The following is a 9651-nucleotide window of genomic DNA, read 5'->3' as shown; positions in this document are numbered from 1 at the left end:
CTTACGTTGGTTACCAAAAATTTACTCCCTGTTGCTCGGCGGAAAAAATAGATGTCTTACTTTGTGGTCAGAATGAAGCTGAGCGCTTGTATATGTAAGTCTGACGCAACGTTCTGATTGGTTGCTTGCGAAATAGAGCGATTTGATTGGAAATGGGACTATTCGCAAGCGACTATTCAGAACCTTGCGTTAGAGCAGCGTTCAGCAGCGTTCACGTGCAGGCGTTCATCTTCATTCTGGCCATGACGCTTGACTTGAGTAGTCGTATATATATATTTTTCCGCTGAGCAACCAGGATTTAAGATTTGGTAACCAAACCCAAGTGGTATCACCGGTCAACGTGATTGCGTTTATACTCATCATCTAATGGCGGCACTTATGGTGTGTCGAAATCTATTGGGAATTTTTGTGAATTTGTATTTATCGTTGTTCTCCATTTGTGATTATATCGAACAAACGGTTATTTATTCTTGCAGATCAAGCTACACTTTACGGTCCAGTGTATATTTGAATATGCATGACAAATACATGGCTTGCTTTCAGAGAAAACTTGATGTGTGATCATGGAAGGGGGAGAAGAATTAAAAGATTGGAGACTTTGTGTTACACTTTCATAAAGTCGCCCGAGAATTGTGGACTGAAAAGCTTGCACGAGAAGGCGTCTTTCTGTTACAATTCTTAAAAAAGACGATTATTCACAGTTTTTACGTGAATAAAAGTTTTCTGCCTAATTTAGAAGAAATGCAACATGCCTTTTACAAGTCGAACAGTTCGTAATGTGTTAAAAACAACCTGAATGGCCAGTATGGAAAAATGAAGTGCATACCTAACCTTATATATAAAACGGCACATATAAACGCGAGTTCAATTCGCCAAAAAGCATGTATCTTCTAGTGCCAAGTAGAATGATGTTGTTTTCACTGATGAGGAAAAGTTCAATTCAGATGAACCCGATGCAATTAAATTTAAATTGTATCGGTTCCATGCTAGTAATATTCAATATTATTGGCATAACCTACGCCGTGACAGAGCCATATTGTCGAAACTATAATTTGGAGATGAATCGGTGATGGTATGAGGATGTACCATCTTCGTTACCATCACCTTCAGTACCATCTTCAGTACATTATGAAAATGTACTAGCTGAGGCACCTGTAATAACTTCTGCTAGACAGTATTTGCTTGAACAGGACTATGCTTCTGTACGTGTTTCAAAGTCTAAAAAGGTCTTGGTTTGAAGTCATTTCGGTGGAACTTGTTTATTGGGTGGCCAGTAGCCTGGTTTCAATCAGAGAGAACTTGTGGTTCATTTTGGTCCGAGAAGTGTATAGAAAAGACACGCAATATGAAAATAAACGATGAAAAAATGATGACCTTGTCTAGGGGTTCTAAGACTGTGCGCCGCGATGCCCTGGTGAACCGTCAACCCTCGTCAGGTGCCTCGTGGAGCATCGGCATTGACAAAGGCTTTACGAAGATAATCTTTGTTAAGCTTCTGTCTGGGAAGCCGCGGATAAGCGTTGATAAGGCACTGCCGTTGGAAAAAAAATTGAGAACCCCCCCCCCCCCCCCGTGTCTTATGTCATCGAGTTATTTATGACTTATCTCGATCGATGACATCCAGAATGATAAAGATTATGGGGGAAAAAGAGGGAAAAGGGGGGATTATCTTCGATATTAAAATGATGGTGTGCATAATTTCCCAAGTGCTGTGCCCTTATAATTTTCTCCAGGTTTCGACCTTTTATATAAATTCAACAAGGTTTTTCTGTGATAGTGTAACACTAATAATTTTTTTCATTATGTAAAATGTTTAACTTACAATTCTCACACTCTAAAACTTTCATGTATTTACATCAACAGATTTTCGAGATATGCTAATTTTTTGGTTGTCAAACTTTTTTCCAGCGTCTTAATAAAAATCACTAAACCTCCTTCCAAATGTCTTATGTTTTTTCAGTGAAACAATTTTTCTTCTGAGTTTCAGCAAAGTGCAAAATAAGGTGTATAGGGAAAAGTGCTTTCCGACACATTGATAAATCAACTTTACTAATTTTAATGCTTGTCAATGCAATAAGTAGCTCTTAAAGACGCGAGATATCTCGTCAATATTACTGAGAGGGTTAATCAAAGATTTTAGTTAATTAGAAAAATTCATTCTAATAAATTAAATTGTTGTGTTTATGTGTTATTTCTCAATCGAAAAAAAAATCTAATAGCACCCACTTATATCCGTATTCTATATTGTTTTTAAAACCAATAGTTTTTATTGGGATGAACCTATAGAGAAGTGTTTTTCCAACCTGTCGTCCGCGGACTCCCGGGTGTCCGTGAGTAATTTTTAATGCTTCCGTGGTATGATTTTTATTCGCTACCATTGCGTGAATGACACATTTAGTGCTGTGGAATGTGTCATTCATTACATTATTTTTTAGGATATGCGAAATTGCATGAAACAGTACGTTTTGGATTTTATGTGGGGGGGGGGGGATCGCTGCAAATTGGCCTCCACTGCAGGGGGTTCGCGGAGAATTGACCTTTAGAGAAGGGGGGTTTGCGATGCATTGAATTTTACTAAAAGGGTCTGCGTCATCAAAATGGTTGGAAAACATTGTCAAGAGGGTTGTTTTAGTAGGTTTCATGCTCATGAGAAACATGACTGTTTCCCCGTAATTTCTACTGAATGATGCTTCGTATTTGATCTCATTTAAAGAAAAACGATCTGCCATTTCAGCAAAGCAATCAGGTAAAGATTATGCCGAATATCTGGTGATCACACACATCATATAATTTTGGCAGAATATTCTGCTTTCGGACACAAATGATTAATTGTATTATTGAATGTCAAGCATATACTGGACGCGATGTCATGCTGATTTCAGTAGGCAATATGTTATTTATTACAATATAAGGTTATTATCTCAGACAATCGGTACATGGATAGATCCATATGTTAAAAGGCCTTGCCACGGTTACCTCGGACGTGACGGAGTTGTACCGTTAGATATTATGAACAGGAGTCGAATACCACTCGTAGATTGAAATGCAGAAGCTATGCATGTGATTGTACGAACAAAGCGTGTACTGGTTCCATGAGGATTTCGAGACTGCATTGCATAACGTGTGCTGCTCGACGACAAAAGGAGATGTCTCCTGTCATTTAGAGGGGCAGACAATGTTATATTGGGGTGCCCAAAATGACGGAAGCATATAATGTGATTTGATGATATCGTGAACATAATATACAATTGAACTTTCTTGATAAGTATATCTTGATATAATCTCTATAATAATTCTCTTCAGATTTTTAATGAAATTTTTCTCAATTGGTTACGAGATACTATAAAATCGCTTGTTCAAAAAATTTCGTCATCAGCTCTGCCCTTCTGAATTCTAACTCATATTTTCATAAAGAGTGGTTGATGACGTAAGCATTACCCAACCCCCCACCCTCCCCCCCCCCCTTGTCATCAAAAGTCAGCAAATCGGAAACAACCTCGCCCCCCATCGATGATGACGTCATACTTGAACGGCCCCTTATTGAAATTTGATCAACTAATGTGTTATTTAAATTTGATCAACTAATGTGTTATTGAAATTTGATCAACTAATGTGTTATTGAAATTTGATCAACTAATGTGTGTTATTGAAATTTGATCAACTAATGTGTGTTATTGAAATTTGATCAACTAATGTTATTGAAATTTGATCAACTAATGTGTTATTGAAATTTGATCAACTAATGTGTTATTTAAATTTGATCAACTAATGTGTTATTTAAATTTGATCAACTAATGTGTTATTGAAATTTGATCAACTAATGTGTTATTGAAATTTGATCAACTAATGTGTATTATTGAAATTTGATCAACTAATGTGTGTTATTGAAATTTGATCAACTAATGTTATTGAAATTTGATCAACTAATGTTATTGAAATTCCATTGAAAAAATTTATTGAAATTCGATTGACTAAATTTATTGAAATTTGATCAACTAATGTTATTGAAATTTGATCAACTAATGTTATTGAAATTCCATTGACTAAATTTATTGAAATTCCATTGACTAAATTTATTGAAATTCCATTGACTGAATTTATTGAAATTCGATTGACTAAATTTATTGAAATTCGATTGACTAAATTTATTGAAATTCGATTGACTAAATTTATTGAAATTCGATTGACTAAATTTATTGAAATTCGATTGACTAAATTTATTGAGATACGATTTACGAGATCTTACCCCGAGTTTTAAAATGTTCAGTTTCGCAAATGCCAGGGATATATCAGAAAAAGTATCATTCCTGCGAAGCTTTATAGGGACGTTTGAAATATTTGTGTGTAATGACCAAAAAATCTTTCTTTGGATTTCATTCAGTTGCATAACATAAGGTGTTGTTAGAGTGCTTATGATGGTTTCCTTTTTTCTTCAAAATTGGCCTTAACAACATTAATTGCCGCTTAAATAGTTTTAATTATGGTTCCTATTTCTCAACAAAAATATCGATATTTTAGAACATTAGAACTGTAGAGCTATAACTCGTCTGTAACAGCTCTAATTCATTTGGCTTGGGTCGTACAACAATGAATTCGATTTTATCTCTTATTTCGGTGCAATTTTTTTTTTTTTTTAAATGAATATGATTTATAAGACTCAGAAATCTGTGTACATTCCATAACTTTTTTCAGAATTTCTTTTAGCATGATGAGCTACAATAAGTAAAACATTTGTCCGAGTGGAAGTTATTTCTTAGTCTAACAGTTGAGGAATCAGTTATTGAGCATTTATGAGAGCAGAACCATGTATTTGTAGTATATGTTGTGGAAATTTTGCCGGCAGTTGAAGAAAACGAAATCGATATTAGAAAAGTCCCAGCACATATTTCAAAAACTGCAGACACGCTTCAGCCAAGTACTATATAAAATTCGATAAGGACTATTCCAGGGAAAGAAATATGAAGTTGGCTCTGGATGTGATATAGTTTGTGAATAAAATAAAATATTCTTCATTCTTTTATATAAAGTATACACAGAACGCACCAGTTCATTAAACAAAAATGAAAATTGGTGAAAACTATTATTTTTTTTTGTACAGAAATAAAACCACAATTCTTCGTGAATTGAAAAAATACAGGGTAAAAAAAGAATCATGCGATTTAATAAAATCATAACTATTCAGCTTTTAGTCCGGTTTGATCGAATAGTGTAGAGGTAGAAAGAGGGAAATCTCTAGTTTCACGCAGTTTCCGAGAGGTAGCGCTAACGCTCTTCCTTCGGCCGCTACTTCACTGTCTGTGAAGATGGCGACTGCACAATGGAAATCGTATTCTGTTCTAATCTTCACGAAGTGTGAGTCCGTAACAACTGCTCATCGTGCTTTTCGTCGACAATAGCCTGGTTTTACTTCATACCGCTCAGAGCATTAGGCGATGGTACAAACAATTCCGGGGTACGGGTTGTCTGTGTAAAAGGAAATCCTCTGGCCGTTCTCACATGACAGTCGAAAATATGCAGCGCATCCGACAAAGTTTTGCACATAGTCCACAGAAATCCACTCGCAGTGGAGGCAAACATGCTCACAAAAGTTTGGGACGAATTGGACTACCGCGTAGACGTATGCTGTGCATCCCAAGGTGGATGAAGTGAGCACCTTTAATTTGGTTTGTAAAACAAACTTTGATAAGTCATGTAATATAAAATTAATCTTAAGTGTCTATATGTTCAAAGTTTTCTGCAATATACGCATTTCAAATCGGGTGATTCTTTTTGAAACACCCTATATTTCGAAATTTAGTGTAACACACCAAAGTTCCGCAACGGGCTTTTCTAGGAACATATTCAGTTCAGCATCATCATAATGCCATTTTTTTTCGTACAAGTCAACACTAGAAGGATCAGACTGCATTTTTCGTATAAGGGCCAACTACAGTCATCTGTCAAAACTGCACTAGAACGGTCAGAGCAGTCATTTTGACAGTTTTTGATTTTGAGCAACGCTGTAATTTTGAGAGTATTTAATTGTTTACCCTCAATTTTTGGTGACTTCTCATAATTTCTCAACCTCTCTCCCTGTACAAAGATTTGATTACAAATTGAAGGTTTTGTTCAGGAGATATCGATGTTTATAGCTAGAACGGCCATTTTCATTGCTCTTGCTTTGTATATAAATTGAATATTTTTTTTCATTTGTTGGGGGTTGTTATTTATTATTTTTTTAGGTATATTCCTTCTCATTCGCTGATGGCACACACAACACAACGCATATTCACTAGTAACATGCCTACAGGTAAGAAAAATAAAATACAATAATGATATTTGTTGGCGTCATGTTGCTGGGCTTGCTGAAATGGCTTTTCGAGTTTTCGCGCAGCAGCAGAAGCTCCCAAACAAAACAACATTTCTTATTTAGCTATACATTTTTGTTATTCTTTGTTATCAAAGAGAGTTGGAGAAACCATTTTTTTCTGACCTTTCACCTGGCAAACTCAGTTTTTATTTTAGAGCCAGATTTTAGATAATTCTTCATGCCAACATCTGCTTTGGAAAGACCCTGGAAAACAGAGGAGACATTCACAGTGTGTAGAAATGGCTCTTATAGAAGGTGGAATAGGTTTGAACTATTTATAATGGTATTTCATCAGTACTAAATAGCATTATGAACAATAAAACTGAGGGTCAGGAAACTTACGCAAACTCTGCCAATGAGGATCATGATTTTCTGCTGCATCCACCGTAAAGAGGAATCAGTGGGGTTTAAAGCGACTGTTCTGTGCTGAAAAAGAAAGACAGTTTTCCCCGCTAGTTTTCCCCTCAAGGTGCAAATTTATTGTAGCATAATATTATAGTATATGTTATCCATAGCATGCGTTAAAAACTAAATCGTCTGAATATAAAAGAGCTGATATACAATGTAAAAATATATGCATAATCAAAATTGAGTAATGCGCGATGTAATATAAGTCAGGGGCGTCAGCAAGATCGACTTTTGGAAGGGGCACAGGAATTTTTTTCTCGAGAAATTTTGAGTTACTACCCTTCAAAGATCATTTAAATTAACAAAAAAAAATTCAGTATAGCATGTAAGGGAGTGATAAGGGGAGCATATAAGGGGGTATTTTCTTCCGATATTTAATTTTTTCACCGAGATATTTAATTTTTTTTTTATAATTTTTGGACTGCTTGTGGGGGGGGGGGGGGAGGATGCGCTGAGAAACCCTCACCTCCTTGCGTATGCCTCTGATATAAATGCAACGAATATTTTTTTTTCTTGTCAAAAGTTGTCTCTCCTCTACATTTTCATGTTGAAGTGATAGTGTTTTTCTGTTAAACATTGAAGAAGGAAAAAATATTACCGCATCGTGACTGCGGTTTGATAGGTTGCCATTGCGAACGTGGACATAATTATTACGAAAAAATATGCAAACCTGTCGAATTCCCGCCAATCATTTTTTCTGTTATTGGACTTTGGCGTGGAATCCCCGGCCACTTCGCGAACTGACTTTTTCTTTTTTTTAACAGCAAACATGGTCTCCGCTCTGTACCGCGAACTGGCCGGCCAAACCCCGAAATTCGGTTACTGGCCGGATCAATTTGCAACTAAATTGACAAATTCATGTGGACAGATACTTCGTGCATTGACCGATTTCGGGTTTTGGCAGTATCATACACACTCCCAACGACAATGTGACCGATTCCAGGAAGCGCATAATTGCATAAATACGATTTTCGAGTCATTCTTTAACAGGTGTCGTGCAGCCATATATCTGTCGCATTCTCAGTGGATATAGTTCCATCGACGTATAGGCGTGTGCTGCGTTTCCACTTTACTGCCGGACACGCAATGAATAAAATATTTCATTTAAATTCATCAGCACCATTCATAGATATAAATTTCGATGAAAAAGAGTAACCTTCCACACAACACCAAAATTATTCAAATACCCTTCAAAATTTATTCACGTTTCTGGTCATTTACTCATTTGTCACTGTCATTCCGAGTATTCCGAACGAAATATTTCCAATAGAGTATATATATTCTTTATTATTCTAAAAAAACAACAAAATATCGTTCAAATCACTACCGTCTAATCCAGTAACGTCATTATATATGCAGATTGTACGGCCATGTTTTACTTCGTAAAAGAAAATAATAATAACCTCAACTAAAAAGCATTCCCGAACGTACCGTTTCTGCATATTTTACTAATATTACATCCAAGTCGTTGACCTTTTTTTAACGAAGCGTACCGATAAAAGCATCTCCCCGAAGTCGACCCGTGTCTTTGGCATTAGCATTGCCTCTTAATCGAATAAAGTACCAGGATTTCGGTTCTCCAAGAAATGAACCTACAGCAAAAGCACAATTCTCACGACAACAACAATTTCTTATTTTATTTCCCGTAGTTCACCTTGTTTTTGAATTGTAATATCGATCGGATCGCATATACATACATATACACACGCGCGTGTAATGAGGGGAAATATCCACCTCCACAAGGAGAAGAATCCTCTTCTCTTGAGGCTGTGCCAAAAATTGCTAACGGTGTTTCCAATTCCGAATCGAATCAGTGTTGTCTTATCTAATTAGTTTATTTTCCAGGATCTTTCTGGGAAATATATATATATATATGCATATATCTAGCTTATCTCTTTTTCTCTTTCTCTCTGCTACCTCTTTTATCTCACAAACGAGATCATGCTAACTGCTGATAATCGATACGGAGTGGAATTACCGAGAAAATGAGTTTCGCTCCTACCTCCATGAGATACCCTTTTCTTTTTAGTTTTTTTTTAATCTTTTCCATCAGGGTCAGGAAAAGGCTATTTTAATTTCAGACAAATTTTCTTTTTCAGAATTTTTCTTTACATTTTTCTTATATACATGTATATATAGACAACACACACACACACACACACACTAATATCCTCTCTTCTCATATACCCGAGATTCTATTTTGATCTAACTTAGCAAGATGTATGTATCGTTAGGTCAATCCATTAACATGGGAGTTACTTTACATCCATGAAAATAAGATAGAAAAAAGAAAGATATATATATGCCCAACTATATATATATATAAGTGAATCGATTAATGTTTATGATCTTTCTCGTTTCATTTTAATGATCGACTGGTTTTTGATCTTTTTTTTAAAAGTGTTTTTATTATATATACGCGGGGATCTTATTATTCTTAAGCACGATATACAATTTTAATGAATAGAAATTTTAATGTTGTATGAAAATATTGATTTTTTTGTTTTTTTTTGTTTATGTTATCAGTGATGGTGATTACCTGAGATTGTAGATCAGTGGGTTTTCTGAAACTTTAACGCTTTAGGAACTTTAATAGAAATGCGTAGGGACCTCGCGTGTTTCTTCTAATCTGTAGGAAGCGTTCGTACAGCGGGGTAGGGGGGAATGCTTACTGCAATAGATGCGTAGAAATCCCCTATACCTTTAAAAATATTGCTTTTAATGTGGGCATGTTCAGAAGCTAAGAATGTAGATGGTGATCGTACCTCTATAAATGCGTGTGCAGTGTGTGTGTGTATGCTCCTTGAGATGCGTAGGAAGTATGTGTATGCTCCTTGAGATGCGTAGGAAGTATGTGTATGCTCCTTGAGATGCGTAGGAAGTATGTGTATGCC

The sequence above is a fragment of the Pholcus phalangioides genome, unplaced genomic scaffold, assembly GCF_987345545.1.
Source record: "Pholcus phalangioides strain wild (caught in Gottingen) unplaced genomic scaffold, Ppha-v1.0 ptg000004l_1, whole genome shotgun sequence".
In the NCBI taxonomy this organism is placed as follows: Eukaryota; Metazoa; Arthropoda; class Arachnida; order Araneae; family Pholcidae; genus Pholcus; species Pholcus phalangioides.
The sequence above is the reverse complement of the archived record's forward strand: the minus strand, read 5'-3'. Positions refer to the sequence as shown.